Genomic DNA, 21,714 nt, shown 5'->3' with positions numbered 1-21,714 from the left:
AGGATCTACTTGAAGGGACATAACAATAATAACAGCAGCAGTAGCAGCAGCATTGAGAAACCTTTATTTTTGAGAGAGATCTTGGTTTTTCCAATACATGCAGGTTTGTATGCTGCCAATGTGTGTGTCAAACTGACACCAGATAATATTTATAACTCGTTAATGTTAATCATTAATCATTCATGCATTTTAAAAGTGTGGCCACATTAGCTGAAAAAAGATATAAAACTATGAAGACCCCGCCCCCCCCTAGACACATCTTGGAAGTGTGTGTCTTTGAATTCAATTGAGGTTCCAAACAAACACAATTAGAACTGGGCTCTCAGAATAACTCCATGTAGTAAGAAATATCTCCTAGATGATGAAAATAGCTATTTATTCCACATTCTACCACAGTGAATTGCCAACTGTTTTTCTTCCTAGCTCAGAGTTTTTAACACTCTTCCGATGATAGGGAATTAATATGGATTAATAGAGAGCAAAATTGTCCATTCACTTCTGGAAAGAAATAGCAGTCATGAGTTTATGGCTAATGCCTATACAACTGAGAAATGGCTGTAATACTCTAGCATACTCCACAAGGTTTGTCATACCGTAAATGAATGGTAGCAAGGCAGTATGTTACTGACAAACTGAACAGACCAGTGATCTGAGTAGATATGGTAATTGCTGGGGAAAGAAATGAGCAAGAAGGCCCCCTAGGCATATAGCTTAGTAAAATGCCATTTAAACTGGTTCATATTTATGAGATTAAGATGAGGTTATCAGTTGGGCAACTCTATTCTAAGAGAACAATTTCACTTGAGCAACAAAAACAAATGCAGACTGCAAATGAGACGGCATCCTCCCCTTGCCAGCAGGGGTGAAGCTAGCTGCCAGAATCACACTGAAACTCCAAAATTACCCAAAATAATGCACAGCACCTTGCCTAAAAGAACACTGATTGGGAAACAGCTGAGATGCTTTTGCCAACTCCTTCCCACCCTCCCAGAAAATACCTTACACAGTAAATGGTGGAAATGGTGTGATCCAGAAAATGATCCCAAGCCAGTACCTTCTGCTTATCAGCACCATGGATGAGTTCGGATCCTGGATTCGCATAAGAGGATAAGCAAGCTACTTGTACTGGCACTACCCAATGAAAAGATCTATTGTGTTAATGCAGTATCAACACAATTTAATTGTATTACATTTTGCCACACTGTAAACCTGCAACATGAACGCTTGCCTAATACACCTAAGCATTTCATTGGTTTGTTTATTTTAGTTGAATTTTCCCAATAAAATATCACTTACTCACACTACAGGAAACTGACCAATCCTCATCTCATAGCCCAAAACCTTTCCTTTGTTTCACTTGAGAAAAACAGACAGGCATGTGTCATTATATATCACGTATAGCAGGCACAATCAGACGGCTTCTTATGCTGAACATACAGTATACATTTTAAAATTCTTTCCGAATTAAGAACATGCCACTCAGCCTACTATCACATTATTATTATTATTATTATTATTATTATTATTATTATTGATAGTATTTATATGCTGCTCTTCAGCCAAAACGCTATCAGAGCAGCTTACATTTTTTTAAAATTAGACATTTCCCTGTCATCATGTTTTAAAATGTTGACACTGTAGGAAACAGAAGTTCTCTTTTATAATCACACTATACCATATTTTGCCTGTTAATCCAGACACCATTCTTAATCAACATGATTACTCGAAGTACTGAAAATGCTGTTCTGTACATCAGAAAACAGGTAGGGGGAAAAGTCATCTTTCTTATAACACTTTGTTATTTTTAGGCTTAGGCTCTATGCCTGGAACGCAGATGTTTACGTCTAGAATGCTAACTTATAATTTAATGAGTAGTAAAAGAAAGATATAAGAGAAACCAGTTTTTTCTTTGTTTTAGCATTCACTGCACTATTGTCAAATAAACAGAAATTCCAAATTTTATCACCAAACAGATGGGCTATCAGCAACTGTAATTTCTGACATCCAAAACTGATTAGTGTGAAATCAAATAAAAATTTGCCCTTCAGGCAGGATGGATTTATAGGTATTCAAGGATTATTATTTGCGCTAGATTGCAACATGAACTCAGACATATATTTGTAATAGGGGAATTTGTTAAAGTGGCAATTTGCCTGCTTTCCATGATGTTGTTTATTAATGATGTGTAAAAAGATTTTGAAATTGAACTTGATATTGTTTTACAAGACTAAAATTATGGAGTCCCCTATTCCACAGAAAGATTCAGACAAATCTGCAATGCTGAACTGTAAAATAGTAGGATGAAATCACAATACAGTTCTCTTGTACTGTTCAGTAGTAAGATGGAAACACAGTCGTCAGCTTGGTGGAAAACAAGATGGCAGATCAACAGCAATTTGGCATTGCACCACATGGAAAGTAGTGTAGGAACAGAAGGTACTTTTCGCTCAGCACCCATTCTGTGAGAGTGGTGAGATAAGCCATGCAACTCATCTTGGAGTAGCCATCAAGAACCAGTATGCATTCAGTATCTAGTATTGAGCACTTAGTACTGAGTATTTAGACTGTGGGAGATCAGAAGAAGAATGAAAGTAGTGCTCTTACTACACAGTATGAGCACTGCCTGAATGAGTCCTTAGTATCCTGGCCTGATATTACATTGGCTCCGTTAGTGATAATGAAAATCTGTTTCACAACACCGAGCTACACAATCAGCAGAGTCCCATTGGTCTATTATACATTTACTGACTGACTCGCATACTCAGCTTGTATTCCAGATGGGCGCAGTTACTATCCTGAACATACCCGGTCTTGTCTATTTGGGAAAGTAAGCAGAGATGGGTCTGATTAGTACACAAATGTAAGAGCACCAGGTAGTATCAGAGAGCTCCAGGGAGGGCTTGGAAAGAACCCTACCTGGTAGACAGGTATTTGACAGTATAATGGTGGATGGGCCTATGATCGGCATCAGTATAAGGCAGCTTCCTATGATCTATGGTGGTATCTCTGTAAGTACTGTAAGTACTCTTTAAGTACATGATGTTAAGGGTGTTGTGGCTATTGGGTTAGAGTGTGCCACATGTCAGGGGGGAAACAGACTGACACAAAGGGGCGGCTTGAAGCCACCTCTGCCCCAGACACCTCAGGACCATGGCAATCACACGCTGCAGTCCCAAAGGCGCCCTCTGCCATGGGCCCAAATTGGAGTGGAAAATTTTGGGGCCAGGTTTCCGGCACGTCTTGGGGCCACGTGTCATCTAATCACCATGCCTCCAAGCCGTGAGGAAGACGGCTTTTTTCAGTCCATCTGTTTGGGCCCTTACTTCTTCAGGACAGGTTCATCATGCCCATCAACATTTCACAGATGAAAATTACCGTATATACTCTACTAATCAACCTCATGTATAAGTCAAGGGCAGGTTTTGGGACCAAATTCATATATTTTGATATGACCTGTGGATAAGTTGAGGGGAAAAATTAGGGCCATGTAACAAAGGATGTAAAGGATGAAACAAAGGAAAACAATGTCAAAGTACTTACAAAACCTCAGCAATCATAATTATTTGTGATCACACTAAAGGCTGGGTGGATGAGAGAGTAGAGGGTGGTTAGTGCTTCCAGGACAGATTATACTTTTTCCTTTCACCCGGGGACAGTTCCTTTTTTGATAAGAGTTGACCAGTGGATAAGTCAACACACATTTTTTGAGTCAAATTTCTGACTAAAATTTCTAGACTTTTACATGAGTATACACAGTAGGACATGTGTGTCCAAGCAACATCAAAGAATGGTCAAGATGGCAAAAGTTATTAAGGAGGACAGACTGAAAAGTTAAGGGAGGCTATAGCAGTTTGCTTTTGCCTGAGCCTACTGGAAACAAAAGTCTACCTCCTCCTCTTTTCTCCCCCACTCCTGAGCTAATTTAATGTCAACTGCTTTTGCACTCTGATCTCAGTTGCAACTGAAGTAAGCTGAGGACAAAGAGAGAAAGTGGGAGGAGGAGAAAAACTGGGTTATTTTGAAAGCAGCTGAGAAGTGGGACAGTACAGAAAGCTTTTAAAGAACACCATGGGGGTGTCACATTATTTTAAAGTATATGGTTTTAAGTGCTTTTATATTTTAAATTGTATTTGATTTTTTAAAATGATCTGTTTTAATATTATAATTTAATATTATAACAGTTTAATTCCATTTTAATTGTCACTTTTGTAAGTTTTTAATTGCACTATGTTTTTAGACTGTAAGCCGCTTTGAATCCCAATTTTGGAGGGGGGGAAATGGAGTATAAATACATTAATAATAATAATAATAATAATAATAATAATACAAAAATTAAAAAGATTATTGGGAAGATATACTTCTATTAGGAGATATACTTCTATTAGGGGTTGTAGGTGCACAGACCTACAACCCTCAGTTGTAGGTTTGTGCACCTACAACTCTCATTTGCATGGCAAATGGTATGGAATTTGTGGAGTTGCAGTTCAAAACATTTAGAAGTCTGGAAATTCCCCACAATTAAGAAATTGTTTATTCCCCCACAGTACCAATAAAATGTAGAGACAGATCAGTAGTATTTCCAGGCCAGCTCCATGCTCATCTCAAGTAATTGGAAATAGCAGCAAAGAAAAGGAGCGGAGATTTCTAAACACTAAGCTTATGTGAAGGAGGCTTTTCCTTCCTTCTGAACAAGATTACTACCAAGAAGGGCTACTGATGGAACTGGAAAAATAATTCAAAATATGAGTAATGGCTGCATCTGCACTGCAAAAATAATGCAGTTTGACACCATATTAACTGCTATGGTTCCATCCTATGGAATTCTGGGATTTGTAGTTTTGTAGAGATATTTAGCCTTCTCTGTCATGAAGCTCTAATTCCATAGCAAACTACAAATTACAGGATTCCATAGCACTGAGCCATGGCAGTTAAAGCTGTGTCAAACTGCATTATTTTTGCAGTGCAGATGCAGTCTAATGATTAATGTGCTGTACTAGAAACTACAGTTTCACAAGCCACAGCTAAAATCAAAACACATAACAAAATGTCAAAATACAGGAAGCAAAATCTACATGCATTATTTCATTAGTGTGACAGGCAGTACAGAAATGTTTAAAAAGAGGATGTAGTATCAATAAACTATATCTCAAGGGCTCAAGTTCCTTACTGTTAATGACGACAGGTTGAAACCTTTGCGCAATTCTTAACAGGAAAAGCTAAAATTACTTTAAACTAAGAGTCCACGGAAAGTCTGAAAAACAAAAAGAGTGCAATATTTGTCAAACTATGGTCCACAACACACTGCAGAAGTAATCCAGTTTGAGACTACTTTAACTGCCCTGGCTCAATGCTAGAGAACTTTGGAAAATGTAGTTCTCTCAGATATTTAGTCTTCTCTGTCAGAATGCTGGTGCCACAATAAGAACTGAGCCAGGAGAGTTAAAGCAGTCTCAAACTAGACTATTTCTGCAATGTGTTTTGGACCTATGTTGAACAAAAACTCCTGCCATTCCCATGTTGCCACAAACATTGGCTGCTGTCACACTGCAAAAATAAAGCAGTTTCATACCACTTTAACTGCCCTGACTCAATGCTATGGAATTCTGGGATTTTTACTTTTCTGATATAATTAGCTTTCCCTGTCAGAATGCTCTGGTGCCCCCACCAAACTACAAATCCCAGAATTCCATAGCACTGTGCCATGGAAGTTAAAGCAGTATCAAACTGTTTTATTTCTGCAGGCAGGCACGCACATTTCTGCTGCTGAACTGAAGAGGTGAAGAAGGACTACAGGCATACCTCAATTAACAAAGCTCCTTTTAACAAATATTTTTAAACCCACTCTGCCCACTCTTTTCTGCCTTATGCTCTGTCTAGCTGCATTTTTTTCTAGTAGCATCAGCACTGGAAATGTGGTGAAGGAAGGATGAATAAAGACAGACTTTCTATGTTGGGTTGCAGCAGCATATCTGCACTAAATAGTGCAATGAATCTTGAGCTGGCAAAGAATGGGATTCTGCTCCAGTTGATCCTACCATGGCTGCCTGTGTGTAACTTCATACAACAGGCAAGATAAATGGCAACTCCCTCCAGAATCCCTTCCTGAGCCAAACCAACAAAATGGGAAAGCAGTTTCTCATCAGCTACCAACAGCATGTTAAAGGATCATTAAGCACATTTTCAAGAGCATTTAAACCAAATTAGGAAAAATTAAAATGTTTTTGGAACTGCTCTTTTGCATTCATAAGAAAATTAAAAGAAATGTACCCATAGGAAACAGCTGTATGGAAGATGCTATTCATTTTTTAAAGCAATCAGAAACCATATAAACTGGAATAGGATTAAGTATCCACTGTCCTCACTCCTGCCCTCAATAGTCTGCATCCTCACTGCAGAAGCAATCCAGTTTGACACTAGTTTAACTGCTGTTGTTCAATGCTATGGAATTTGGAGATTTTCAGCTTGTCTGGAGTTTGTAGAACATTGTATCGTTCCTTTGCCACCTAAATTGTGTGAAAATAAGCACAGGGTCTATGTATTGTTTCCTCTTAATTTTTATAGCTATTTAAACAGCCACTACTAATCCTACAACATCTTCCACAATTAAAACCTACTCCAAATTTGATTTACTTCTTACCTCTCTTGTTAAATCCAGGTTGATGGATAATAAACAATTACCTCCTCAGGATACAAAACTAGATATTCAAAGAAATTTCCAGTTTGCTCACAGCTTGTGAACTAAGCACACAACCTGCTTATTTCAAGATGTTTATCATCTCTCTAATGCAAAAGTTCACATAAGGGTGGTTTAACCATTAAAAGGTTAAGGCTTTTCCTCCAATTGCTAAACAGCAAAACAGGATCCCTCCCACACCCCTCATGAAGTTTTCTGGATCAAGGGTTAGTTAACTGTTCTCATCAGTTTTCCAGCAGGGTGTCTCCTTCCTAAACCTTGCAAATCCTCTACTGTGACCTGATAATGCATCTATCTTGAAATGCAGGTTTTGTGGGGTGAGGAGAGAGAGAAACAGCAAGCAGTGTTGGGACGGACCCTCTTATAAAAGCAGTATCTATTATATCTGGCTTAAATGTTATATGCTAAACAGCAGTTCCACTCACACAATATAAGCAACATTGGGTCTATTTAACACAATTGCTTTGCCAGCTTCCCTCCTCTGACATGCATTTTGTGCTAGTTGGAAAAAAAATTTTAACTGGATTTTAACTGTTGTAAGATATTGTGAGATTTTGTATTTTTTTTGTATTTTAATTTTTTGTATATTGATTGTATTGTGTTTTGGCTGTTGTGACCCGCCTTGATCCCAGGAAAGGCGGGCTAAAAATAAAGCTTTTATTATTATTATTATTTGGCTAGAGAGGAGATTATCACAGGATGACTTTTATATGGACTTTGTTATACGGGCTTCTATTTGTATTTGATGTTTTTAATTTGTTTTTATTGTAAAGTCTTTAAAATGTTTTTTTATTTGTGAGCCGCCTTGGGTCCATTTCTGGGAGAAAGGCGGCCTAAAAATTAAAGAAATAAAAAATGATTTAAAAAATTATCATGGGTCCTTGGTATCTGCTGGGGTTTGGTTCCTGTGGATACCAAAATCCATGGATTCTCAAGTCCCACTAAATACAATGGCATAGTAAGATCTTCTTACTTATATAAAATGGCAAAAACAAGATTTACTTTTTGGAATTTATATTTTTAAAAAAATGTTTTCAAGCTGTGGATGCTTGAATCCATGGATAAAGAATCCGTGGATATGGAGGGCTGGTTGTACCATACAAACAAAGAGAACACGGAGGACACCTTGCAAAGATTACCACATTTTAAAGCTGCCACAGTAAAGGAAACCAGGGTCAAAGACATGTTTTGCATGCAGAATGCCCCAGGTTAAAACACTGAAATCTCAAATTAAAAAGGATCATGTAAACAGGTGATGGGGAAAACCTCTGCCTAAAATCCTGGAGCTCTACAGTGGGCACAAATATGTATATTTATAGAAGATGTATAGATGGAGCCATGGTATAACTCAGTGTATAGCAGTTTATATGACACATTGTTCCTTGTCAGAGTACACCCATAGACAGTTTGGGCAGGTAAAAACATATTTAAATAAGCCCAAATGCATAGCCCCTTCAATACATGTCATTCCATTAGAAAGGAGATTATAGACCAAGGAAAAACTATCTGTGTGCACTCTTGCTTTTCTTTAAGAAGATCTATAGTGTGTAATTATAGTCCATAATCATTCTTGCTTGTTCTAGGACAAAGAGGATCTGCTTTCAAGTGCTGTCAGATGAGTTTTGTGCCTCTGAGTTGGAAATGGAGCTAAAGAAGAAATAGATGTATAGCATATTTTATATCATCAATCCCAAATACAATTTATGCTATATTTATTTGCTTGTTTTATTATTCATCTCACTTCTGTGTTCTACACTCTGCACTTTTGATGAACTAACTGTAGATTCTGTTATTTGTTCATATCAGGCTTCACTGAAAGGTTCTGTCACATCTGACTCTCACATTTCAACAATCTATAAACTCTTATCAGTTGATAACTGTATATTTTGTAATGCATTTAAATTTTATGGATGTTAATATAACAGAAATGAATTGTTTATTTAGATTGCTCTGCTATGTTCTGAAATGAGCCAGTACTACATTGTTTGTTATAATGATGCTTGACGTGTAGCTTTGTTTTTGTATTGCTATTCTTGAGTTGCGGGGTACTTGGGAAGTATGGAAACATGACATATATGTGAAAATGATGGCGTTAAGGGAACCTTTTCGGACCAACACAATTAGGCACCAAAATGCAAAACATTTTAGTCTGTTACCGGTATATTCTACTGATATATCATTCATTTTCTAGTAGACTGTCAAACAATTCAGAAACTTTTCTACTGTTAGGTTGCATCTGCACTGTAAAAATAATCCTGTTTGACAGCACTTTAACTGCCATAGCTCAGTGCTATGGAATTCCGGGAACTGTAGTTTTGTCAGACATTTAGCCTTCTCTGTCAGAGAGCTGTGGTGCCACAACAAACCACAAATCCCAGAATTCCATAGCATTGAGGCACAGCAGTTAGTGTCAAACTGGATTATTCTGCAGTGTGGATACAGGTTTAGTGAGAAACCATTTTGGAATAATAGGCAGGTCTACCCTGGCCAGAATACTCCAGGCTGCTTCTGGAGTATTCTGGCCCCGGAGATGCCCTGAATTCCCCTGTTACCTTTACATTCCAGAGTGACACCGGGTGGCTGTTTACACACATGTTGCTCTGTGTCTCCAAGTATCACCACTGCTGGTGTGAGTTGCTCCCTCTGAGATCAGAAATGAGGCGCTCCGCATCAATCACATGGCTGGACACCTTGTTTTGACCTCAGCGGCAGTGACCCATACCAGTAGCGGCAAAAAAAATTGCCATGGAGGGTGAGAAGTTTTATGAAAAGGTGTTGAAAGAGTGAAATTTGCTGCATAAGATTACTTCATCAGAGTATGGCATGATGGTGGTGAAATACAGTCCCCCTCTAAGTCTACCTACATTTTTGAATAAGTTCGGTCACTGAAGAATAACTGTTAGCTCAATATGTTTATGTAATAAAACGTTTGCTATCTTCTTACTTTTTCGTGAATACGGAATATTACATAACCCGATCCCGTTTTTGCTATCCCAATGTCCCGTTTTTGTCTGAAGGAAATATGGTCAGCCTATGTATAACAGCTACCTGATGTTGCTCTGGAATGCTCTGGATGTTTCAGGAAAATCCTCAGCGAAAGGTAAGTATTTTTAATTCAGTCTGAGGCAGGGAACTGGCCTCATGTCATCAAGACAGTTCATAGTTGAATTAGGGCCTTGACCCTGGGTCATGAAGAGAGGTCGTGGCAAAAGCAGGCGGAAACCCGATTCATTTCGCCTGTGCAGACATACCCATTTTTGCAATGTAATGAAAGGTTGCTTCCAGCCAAGTCTTTTAATATGCCATTACTCTGCTTCATTTACAGAATATTATGGGGCAGGGTGTTCACAGATAATGTCATTCTTTATTTATAACATTCCCATGTATTCCCATTGCTTGTTCCTACTTCTTTCCTTCTGGAAAAAAAATTGTTAAAGGGAGAAAGACTACATAGTTCACATCTCTTCATTGCTAAGAGCTATCTGTTTAGAATCAACCCGGACTGGAAAAAAACATCTAGATGCCTAGTTGTTCACATTACGTTATGTTATTTCATAGACAGGAACAGTTATGAGCAATGGTGATTCATTCAGTAGGCTACCTGAATAAGTAAGATTGTTAAAATTCTGAAAAATCACCTTTAACCATAAAACAGCTAAAGAAAAATAATGAATATTAAGATTTAATTGGCTAAGCAAAAGAACCTCTGAGATGTGCACTGGTTGTCACTGGAAGAACAGGAATTGTACTGTATGTTTAGATTATGGAAACTGTAGGGTTTAAAACAATTAAATAAACGTTCCATATTAAAAAGTGAGTTTAAAAGTGTTTAAAATGTAGCAGAAAAGAATAGATTAACAATTCAGCATATTTAAAAGCTTTCCATAAGAATGGTCAGAATCCTGTCTACATAAAAAATTATTATTTGCAGGCTGGTAGAAGGAGAGCAAAAAGGAGGTGGCCAACGTAGGTGCTGATATGAGGGTGTTCCACAGACTTACAGTGGCCACTAGGAAACCTTTTTCTCATATCTTCATCAAACATGTTTGTGATGGCAGTGAGAACTTTTCTCCAAGGACTTCAAAACCTGAGTACAGTTATTTTGCCTGAAATTAGGCAAACTTACTATTGTGTCTTCTTTCATTTTTCTAGTAAATTCCTCTTTTCTGCACAAGGGAAGAGACCACAGATTGAGGCCTGTGGCCTCCTTGATTAAGACTAGCCATCTGGTCTTCCTCTCTTTCTACTGCCTTCTACCTTTCCTAGCATTATTGTCTTTTGTAGTGAGTCGTGATGTGGCCAAAGTATGGCAGCTTCAATTTAGTCATCTTGGCTTCCAGGGAATGTTCAGGCTCGATCTATTCTAAGACCCATTTGTTTGCCTTTTTGACTGCCCATGGTATCCTGAGCACTCTTCTCCAGCACCACATCTCAAATGAATTGATTTTCTTTCTATCCACTTTCTTACCTGTCCAGCTTTCACATCTGTACATGGTGATTGGGAATACACATACCCTCACAGAAAATATCCAAGAAATATAGCAGCCATCCCACAGAGGAGCTTTAAGGGTACTACCAACCTTGTTTGGGAACAGAGACTCAATACTTTTGGAACAGCTATATAGTGAACTAAAATCAATACTTGCTGTGATCCTCATCATGACACTTTTGTGTCAAGAACAATAAATAACTTGTCTCTTCCTGCAGTTATAAAAGGTGCAAACTATGCCCAGAGAGCAGAGACCGAAAATGTGGGCCTGCGTATTTCCTTGGACTGAAGCTCCAAACACTGAGTAGCCCTTACCACTGTCTATGCAAACTTGGGTTAATTAGGATTTGCAATCCTACAATATTTGGAGGGGGAGCACACCTTGCTCAACACTGTTACAGAAAAATAGCAAACAAAAAGTGAACTATTTTTTTAAAGAGTTCCTGCAGATTTATTATTAGGTGCCTTGGGGGACTGATTTTATAATGTTAGCAGAAACAGAGACTAGTGACGGGAGCCCACTCAATCATGTGGTGCCTGGGTCCCAAACTGCCAACATGCTGATCTTGCAGTCGTCAGAGGCAGCATCTTAACCAATGAGCCACTGCAAAGGCAAGAGTGTAATCTGACCTGGAAGCACTGACCTCTTCTACTCTCTCATCCATCCAGCCTTTAGGGTCAGCACAAACTGTTATGTCTGCTGGAATTTTCTACATTCTTTGGCACTGTTTTTCTTTAGATTCTTTGTTATATGCTCCTTTGAGTTATCCACGGTTCATAACAAAATCCATAATCTTGGCCCCCAAACTTGTCCTTGACTTATACATGAGGTCAACTTATAGTTGAGTGTATATGGTGAATATACATCAGCATCATTCAGAAACATACTGTTCAGAAGCTTCCTATTGGAAAATTCCAACATTCTCTCCCCATCCCTCACTGTTAGAGTTATTGGGGATCAGATAGGAAAGTGTTTCTTGCATGTAAGATTCTTCTGTTTCTGTTCCCACATTTGCTCTTCCTTTCCTTTGAAATGCATGGTTATAAATACCTTGGTATATCAAGTATACCAAAGAGAACCAATGCAGCGTAGTGGTTTGAGCACTGGACTAGGACTATGGAGACCAGGATTTGAATCCCTGCTCAACCATGGAAACCCACTTAGTGACCTTAGGCAACGTACACACTCTCAGCCTCAGTGGGAAGAAAAGGCAAAGCCACTCTGAACAAATCTTGCCAAGAAAAGCCAATGATAGGCTTGCCGTCTTAAAGGCACACAGCAACAACATATTGAGTAATTACCATAGATCATTTAACTCAGGGATCTACCTAACATTTTAACATAAAGACTCGCCCTTTCTCAAACTCATCTGTTTTACTTTCTTCACCATTCTTCTCCTTTTTCTGATCTCTCTCTCATCAACAAAATGGGTGACTTAGACTTAGGTTCCTTTTTTTATTTAACCTTTTCATTAGTTAGTTAGGATGGATGCTCTCCACATGCATATGCAAATGTAAAGCCATTAGTAAACTTTTCTAAGTTTGTAACCTGAAATGCCTGTCTTATTTGTTTTTGAGTCAGTTTCAGTTCCCAGAGAAGCATCATCTGACTGTGGCATACTTTTCTGCTACTCTGCTAAAAAAAAAAAAGGCTAACTCCTAACAGTTTTAGCTTCTATATTTTAAATATTTTCCCCAACCCTGAGAAACTTTAAGTTCCAACACTTCCTTCTCCTCTCCACATAGACACACATGCATGCTATTTTGCTTCATGCCCATAGTATAAAAACAACAAAGTGGTCAAGCACCTGTCATATATGTTACACTGCTGTCATATATGTTACACTGCAGGATTTCAATGAAGACATTGAAATAGTCAAAAGACTTTCTTTACCATGGTGGAGCCATTAATCAAAATGAAGACTACAGTCAAGAAACCAGAAGACTAGAACTTGAAAGGGCAGCTATGAAGGAACTGAAGCGTAAAATTATACAGTTAAATATCAAGTACTGGATCATTCATACCACCATATTTCTGATTTCTATCTGTGGTTGTGAAAGCTGGATAGAGAAGGAAGTTGTCAGAATCAACACACTCCAAATGTCATGTTGAAGGAAAGTTCTATGAATAGTAAAGACTGACAAAGTGACCAATAACTGGACCCCTGAGCAAATCTTGCCTGAAGCCACCTTAGGAACCAAAATGACCAAACTGAGGCTATTAAACTTTGGCCATACTATGAGATGACAGGCCTACAAAAGATTATAATTCTTTGTAAAGTGGGAGTCAGTAGGAAGAGCAAAATATTACATTACAGGTGGTCAATTAAGAAAGCCATGGCCCTGGGTTTGCAAGACCTTAGCGGGGCTGTTAGTAAGACCATCTCTTGAGGTCTTTCATTCATAGGGTCACTACAAGTCAAAACTAACTTGACAGCAATTAACAACAAAAGGACTAGATTTGTGGACCATACATTCAGGAAGCCTCCCTGTAGATCTGTGGTAGAGCACACACTTTATGTACAAGTTGGCCTGAAGAGACAATCCTTTTTTTTTTTTCTTTTTTAAAGGAAAGGATCAAACTGTAGATGAAATGAGAGACCTCAGTCTAAGACTCTTGAGACCTGCTACCTATAAGGGTAAATAATGCTGGCCAGGCAGATAAACAACCTGATCTGGTCTACAGCAGCTTCCTATAGTTCTTCCTCTTTTTAAAATAGTATATTTATTAAACATTGTGTGTGTGTGTGTGTGTGTGTGTGTGTGTGTGTGTAAAACAATATAAGTATCCTACCAACAAAAAATATACTGACTACAAAATAACAAACACATACATAGCTGATATAAACATCTCATACACAACCAACTCTATAAAAATAAGCATTTCTATTGTTTAATTCCACTGATTATCTATTCAATTTTGTAATTTTCCTATCCCTTTACCTCTCTTTGTCCATCCCTTTCTTGACTCTCCCTTTACTCTCCCTTCCATTTTCTATCTTTATCTCTCTTAATTTCTACTTGATCTTTCTTCTTATCCCATTTCTCTCCTAATTCCCTTCTTCTCTATCTTTTTCTATCCCATCACTCTACCTTCTTCACTTACTTGTACCTTCTCTCGCCTTACTTAACTGAAGCAAGAGAGGGTTACGTAAGCAGTTTCCTATATTCAATGTCACACTGGATCAGAAAGGTTTTGTTTTGTTTTGTTTTTTAAAGTAGACATACCTCTTCTTTGTTGTGTTCCACAGTAAGTCATTTTGGACTTTTAGCAAACCCAAGGCAATCCTATCATGGGGTTTTCTTGACAAGATTTGTGCAAAGGAGGTTTGCCATTGCCTTCCTCCGAGGCTGAGACAGCATGATTTGTGCATTTCAATGCCGAAAGAGAATTTGAGCCCAGGTCTCCCAAAGTTCTAGTCCAACACTCAAGCCCCTATACCCTTCAAGTAATTCTGAAATCGCTATTGGGCAATTTCTTTACTAGGCCAATTTGTATAAAGCTGTACAGGTACAAACTTCCACATTCTCCACAGCTCTTCATCAGGCAAAATGATAAAATGCTGTAGAAAATGAAAGTTAGCAGAGGCTTATTTCATTTTGTCTGTTTTGAAACATCTGAGTTGACCTAATAAAGATATTGCTCTAATATGAATTTCAATTTTTTTCTCTTTAGGATACCATTTCGTGTGCATGTGTGCGTCTGTTTCACTGAGTATTTTTCTGTACCTTCATCGTGTACTTTTCCAAAAGAAAAGGAAAACATGATTCATTCCTAACATGCTCTTCAAAAGGGCTCATAATCACAGGACACTTTGCAAAATACTGTACAAACATGTGAAAAGTCACACATTGGCTTGCTGGAGGGGTATGTGGGGTGGCATGCAGGGGCACTAGATCACTCAAATAACTGCTCTTTTGAATTCAATAAATATTGTGCTGTGTAATAAAGGGAACCTCTTTTATACCTTTAGGCAAAGGGGCTGTCCATTTTTGTTTTTCTTTATAACATGAGAATTAGATTATTCTTTTTATACAGCTTTTCCCAATTCGCTAGGTATTGAAGTCAACGCTGCGGTTTTTCTATTTTGCAAGAGGGCTGCTACAACTCACACAGTCTTTTGCAAATTTCTGTGGCAGGAAGCTCTGCAGAACTGGCAAAACCACGGGTAGAGAAGTGAATGTTCAAAATCTTTTTCAAACTCTAAAGGCACCAGATCCCATCTGAACTTGGAAGCCAAGCAGGGTCAGGCTTGGTCTGTTGAGAGACCACCAACAAACACCAGCTGTTGTAGGCTATATTTCAGAGGAAGAAACTGGCAAAACCACCATATTTGAATATTCCTTGCCTAGGAAAACCCCATGAAATTCATGAAGTGGCTATAAATCAATAGGTGACTTGTTTGCTTGTTTATTTATTTATTTCATTTTTATGCCACTTTTCTCCCAAAAAGGGACCCAAGATGGCTCACAAGATAAAATCTCTTTAAAACAATTCAAAAAACAATTAAAAATACCCTAGTTAAAACAATATAAAATTAAGATTAAAACATAAAAGTGAAAAAACATAATCTGAAACATACCCCATGTCTCACAAAACAACAGTTCCCAGGATTCCCTAGCATTGAGCAAGGGCAGTTAAAGTGGACTCAAACTGGATTATTGTGCAGTGCGTTTTGGACTTTAGTGATCCTTCTACCTTCCTCCTCCCATACATTTTCTATTTAGGTTCTTAAGCAAGGTTTAGTTACAAAATCTGTATTAACAAAATCTTGAAACTAAATTAACTTGAAAGCAGGAGGCAGAAGGAGAGAAGGGAAAGGTGGAAGGGAAAGACATTAGTTACAAGTTCCAAAAGAGAGCCAGCATGGCGTAATGGTTTGAGCTGCAATAATAACAATGATATTAGGAAATAGAACAGCATACATTAATACACTTTTCAAAATACACTATTATGCAGAAGTGCCAGCATAAACCACAACATTAATCATAATTTGCACACTTTAAGGCAGGGCAGTCAGCTATGGCCCTCCAAATTTTCTTCGACCTACAACTCCTACCACAAAGCCAGTGTGGTGTAGTGGTTTGAGCACTGGACTATCACTTTGGAGGCCAGGGTTTGAATCCTCACTCAGCCATGTAAACCCACTGGGTGACTTTGGGCAAGGCACATGCTCTCAGCCTCAAAGGATGGCAATGGCAAACCAACGTGCCAAGAAAACCCCATAATAGGTTTGCATTAGGGTCTCCATAAGTCGGAAACAACTTGAAGGCACACAACAACAACAAACACATTCCAAATCTTGTTTATTCAGAAAGTTTTCCATTACCCTCATTCTCACACCGGTTCCTACAACCAAATAAAAGAACTTGCAGTAGATCCAAAATCAATCCAACCACCCAGTCTGCTAAAACAACAACAACAGACACACACACACAAATCAACAACAGGAACAATATAATGGGGTGGTAGAATTCAAAGATATAGCCATGTTAGTCTGTAGAATCAGTACGCAGAGAGATCTTGTAGCACCTTTGAGACTAAAATAACCGAAAGAAAGAAACTGGCAGCATGCGCTTTCATAGACGTCAGTTTACTTCCTCAGATGCGGTGGGCAGTTCTCCAGTAAATGTCTTGGAAAATGTAAATATTCAGTTTGGTCTCTATAGCCACCATACAAATCTATGAGCCATTGTGAGATCATCTCCTCTCTCAGGATTTTGATAGTCTGGTTCCAAAAAGAGACACTAATACTGAATTCCAGGAAGTGGATAGTAACGAGATATTTGCAACAAAACCCCAAAACCTACAAATAATATCGTTTTAATAATCACCCTGCTTTCAATCTGCCCCTCACCCAATGTATATTATTGAAAGGGAGGTAATGTTCAGCTAAGGTTTTGCAACCTGCCTTCAACTTCCCTTTTTTCTCTACTTGCAACATTTCTTCCCATACAATAAGGAGCTGATAACAAACCACCCAACAGAGCCAGCTTGGTGTAGATTTGAGCCTTGGACTCTGGAGAGCAGGGTTCGAATTCCGTCACTCAGCCATGGAAACCCACTGGGTGACATTACGCACATCACACTCTCTCAGCCTCAGAGGGAAGCACTAGTTAAAACCTCTCTTGCAAAGAAAACCCTGTGATAGGCTTGCCTTTGGGTCACCATAAAGTGGCTTGAAGACACACAACAACAACAACACTTCCTTGGAGGTCTTTAAGCAGAGGCTAGATGGCCATCTGTTGGGGATGCTTTGATTTGGATTTCCTGCATGGCAGGGGGTTGGACTGGATGGCCCTTGTGGTCTCTTCCAACTCTATGATTCTATGATTCTAACAACAACCCAAAACATCCACACTTTGTTGGGTTTTTTAAATTTTTTAAAATATGTTACATATAACATAATATTATTCAAAAATAATAATTCTAAACTTAGAACTAAGACAAATAATATAATAGATGAACAAACATTCATTTTGAAGGTGATTTTCACATTTTTAATACATGCTGTTTGTCCTGTTCTTCCTAATCTAACTGTGCTTAGTATAATAGTATACTTTTCTCTCTGTCCTTTTCTTCTCTTGTTAACCTTCTTGATTCTATTGTTAATGATTCGACCAATCCGGTTTCCCCCAAATATACCAGTCCAATATTAAATCTCGTTAACCGTTAAAACCAATAACTGACATTATTCCCCACTTGATAATTAAAATTTTCATTACTGGATCCCAAGTTTCTACAAATCTTCCTAGACTTTCATATTTTATTCAACATTTGTCCAATTCTGCCATTTCCAGCAATTTTATTAGCCATTTTTGATTAGAAGGGATTGAACTCTCTCTCTATTTCTGAGTTATTACAAGTCTTGCAGCTGCTGTCCTATAACGTAACATCCTAGCCCACACTTTGTGGAGAAGACATATCCAGAGGTAGCCATGCTGGCCATGCTGTTGTTGTGTGCCTTCAAGTCATTTCTGACTTATGGGTAATGCACAGGTTTTTCTTCTTGGCAAGATTTGTTCAAAAGGGTTTTTTGTCACTGCTTCCCTCTGAGGCTGACAGAATGTGACTCTCTCAAAGTCACCCTGTGGTTTCCCATGGCTGAGTGGGGATTTGAATCCTGGTCTCCAGGGCAGCATGACCAGATGTCCTAGCCATCAAGGAGGACATTTCACCACAAAAATGTAGGACCTTCAAGAAAAAAATGTAGGGCATGGCAAAATAAAATCTTAAAACACTCACACAAATATAAATTCAAGCTTCTCAGTCATGCTCAAAATGGAGGACACTTTGAAATTCCTCCTGGACAGAAGGTTGAAATGTAGGGCATGTCATGGAAAAGGAGGACAGCCAGTCACCTTGTCTCCAGGGTCATACTGAGGATGCATCCGCACTGCAGAAATAATCCAGTCTGACACTTTAACTGCCATAGCTCACTGCTCTGGAAATCTGGGAATTGTAGTCTGTTGGTGCACTCAGAGATGGCTAGATGTCCCTCAAAACTACAGTTCCCAAAATAACATAGCACTGAGCCGTGGCAGTTACAGTGGTGTCAAACTGGATTATTTCTGCAGTGCAGATGCAGCCATAGTGCAGTGCTCCAACCACTACACCACTGATGGTAGCCATTGAGCAAAGTACAATAATAATAATATATTATTATAACACCCCAAATCTACCAAACAGGGATACCTTCATCACTGTGAATGTAGGTGTTATTCTACTTTGTACAACAAAATACAATAAACATTCCAAATCCACAATATACAGTGATGCCTTTATGGGCACAATAACACCCCAAATCCACAACACAAAGCACAATTAACATCCCTAAACCCACCAAACAGGGATACCTGTATGGGGCTAACCCACAAAACAGGGATATCTTTATGGGTACAACAACACCCCAAATCCACAAAACAGGGATACATTTATGGACATAACAATACCCCAAATCCACAACTCAAAGTAAAACACCACCCCAAATCCACAACACAAAGTACAGTAACCCCCCAAATCCACCAAACAGGGATCTCTTTATGGGTACAACACCCCAAATCCACAATACAAAGTACAGTAACACCCCCAAATCCACCAAACAGGGATCCCTTTGTGGGTACAACACCTCAAATGCACAATACAAAGCAAAACACCACCCCAAATCCACAACATATAGTACAATAACACCCCCAAATACACCAAACAGGGATTCCTTTGTGGGTACAACACCCCAAATCCACAATACAAAGCAAAACACCACCCCAAATCCACAATACTGTACAAAGCAAAACATCATTCCAAATCCACAACACAAAGTACATTAACACTCCAAATCCACCAAACAGGATGGATATCTTTATGGGGCCAACCCACAAAACAGGGGTACCATCATGAGTTGACTCCATAAAAGCATCCATGATCCTGTTGGGTGGGTTTGGAGTGTCATTGTACTCTGTGAGGAGGAGTGGGCAGAGGCACCCTAAGTGGGCCCTGACTGATGGCCCTTGGGCTTTACCTTGGTGCCAAGGCGCCCAAAGAGGGCGAGGGAGGGAGGCAAAGGAGAGTGTCCTGAAATGGCGGGCGCCTGAAGTAGGTCTGAGGGTGTAAAAAGGGCGTGAAGCAATTCGGTTTCCTTTCTGAGGAAGTGTGTACTGTTGTTGTTTGTTGGCCTACTGAGAAGAAGGTGAACTCTCTCTGCTGCCACACACAAACTGCAAAGGAAGAGAAGGAAGGGCTGAGGGCAGGAGCCTTGAAAGCACACCCCTTGGCTGCATCCACACTGCAGAAATAATAATCCAGTTTGAGAGCGCATTAACTGCCCTGGCTCAGTGCTAGGGAATTCTAGGAAGTGTAGTTTTGTGAGACATTTAGCCTTCTCTGTCAGAGAGAGCTCTGGTGCCACAATAAACTACAATTCCCAATATTTCCCTAGCATTGAGCCAGGGCAGTTAAAGTGGTCTCAAACTGGATTATTTCTGCAGTGTGTTTTGGACCTTTGGCTTCGTCCGCACTGCAGGAATAATGCAGTTTGACACCACTTTAACTGCAGACTAATTGAAAGAGAGAAGATGCATTTGTACATTTACAAGGTCTTTCAGGTCCCAAGTGGGCTGTTGCCTCACAAAACTACAAATCCCAGGATTCTGTAGGCCACAGCCATGGCAGTTCAAGTGGTGTTAACAAACTGCATTATTGCCACAGTGCAGATTTTGAGTTTTCACAATTAAGATAATGTTCTTTTTGCAACCTGGAAGTGGATGGCTGGTGGCCCTCCAGATGCTATTGGACTGGTATTCCCATCTGTACTACCTAGCACAGCCTCTAGTGAAGGGATGATGGGAGCTGCAGTCCAAAAACAAATCTGGAAGGCCACGTATTGACCTGACCTGTCCCTAGGACCATTCTGTTTAAAATTAACAGGTCCATTGGCATTTTGACCAATAAATCCAATTCAACTCTTTAAGTATATGCACTTATTTTCTGGGTCTTCCACAGAGATACCGTTGTGAGGTTTTTCTAATCAATTATCTTTTTTAAAAAGTAGTTCTCTTAACTCTGGTTATTGTTTCAATCCTCCCGGAGTGAGTTACTGCTATAGTTACATTATTTAAAAGTAATGATTTACATTTTTATTGCTCAAGTAAAATATTTTTTAGTTTTAAAAAGGTCTGAATGCTATAGGTTGCTTGCCTGTGAAAAAAGCATCCTATCCCCCAATACATTGCCATCCCAGTATCCACAAAAATACAGAGAATCAATAGATTCCTAGAGTTGGAAGAGACCCCAAGGGCCATCCAGTCCAACACACTTGCCATGCAGGAAATCACAATCAAAGCATCCCCAACAAATGGCCATCAAGCCTCTGTTTAAAAAACCTCCAAAGGAGGAGACCACCACCCTCCAAGGGCATCTGTTCCACTGTCAAACAGCTCTTACTGTCAGCAAGTTCCTTTTAATTTAAATAAATAAATAAATAAAATTTTTATTTATATACCGCCCTTCCAACAGATCAGGGCGGTTAACAACACATTAAAACAATACAATAAAAGCATCAGTACAATACAAATTCAATAAAAACAGAAAAGCCCCGAGTTAGCCAATCCCCTTGCCAGTGAAGAGGAGGGAGGCCCGTTGGACTTTAATCGGGGAATGCAACACTAAAAAGGAAGGTCTTTAACTCCCTCCTGAATTGGGCCAGGGAGGTGGCCGAGCAGAGCTCTATGGGCAGCGTATTCCAAAGGGCTGGGGCGGCGATGGAAAATGTCTTCCTAGTGGTGGAGACAAGCCTAGCCCTGGGGGCCCTAAGTAGTTGCTGCCCAGATGTTCTGAGGGTGCGGGACGAAATGTATGGGGAGAGGCGGTCCTTCAGGTATCTTGGGCCCAAGCCATTTAGGGCTTTATGGGTCATCACCAACACCTTATATTGCGCCCGGAAGCGAATCGGCAGCCAATGCAGATCTTTTAACACCGGTGTAATGTGGCTGGCCCTGGAGGTACCAGTGACCAGCCTGGCTGCCATGTTTTGTA

The 21,714-nt window shown here is 39.3% G+C and overlaps 1 protein-coding gene across 2 annotated transcripts in view; it reads right to left on the bottom strand.

The window, feature by feature from the left end:
* APBB1IP (amyloid beta precursor protein binding family B member 1 interacting protein) overlaps positions 1-21,714 on the bottom strand; it is a 67,119-nt gene that overhangs the window by 39,739 nt on the left and 5,666 nt on the right. The window contains exon 1 of one of the 2 annotated variants that reach the window (XM_089533398.1): positions 19,703-19,760. The exons of the other annotated variant lie outside the window; for it this stretch is intronic. The gene's annotated coding sequence lies outside the window, so the exon portion shown is untranslated. Of the gene's footprint in view, positions 1-19,702; positions 19,761-21,714 lie in introns of those variants that run through there. 2 annotated transcript variants of the gene reach the window in all.

The sequence above is a fragment of the Sceloporus occidentalis genome, unplaced genomic scaffold (genome assembly GCF_023333645.1).
Source record: "Sceloporus occidentalis isolate IW3139 unplaced genomic scaffold, rSceOcc1.0.p SCAF_7, whole genome shotgun sequence".
Lineage (NCBI taxonomy): Eukaryota > Metazoa > Chordata > Lepidosauria > Squamata > Phrynosomatidae > Sceloporus > Sceloporus occidentalis.
Note: the sequence above shows the minus strand (reverse complement) of the source record. Positions and strands in the feature narration are given on the sequence as shown.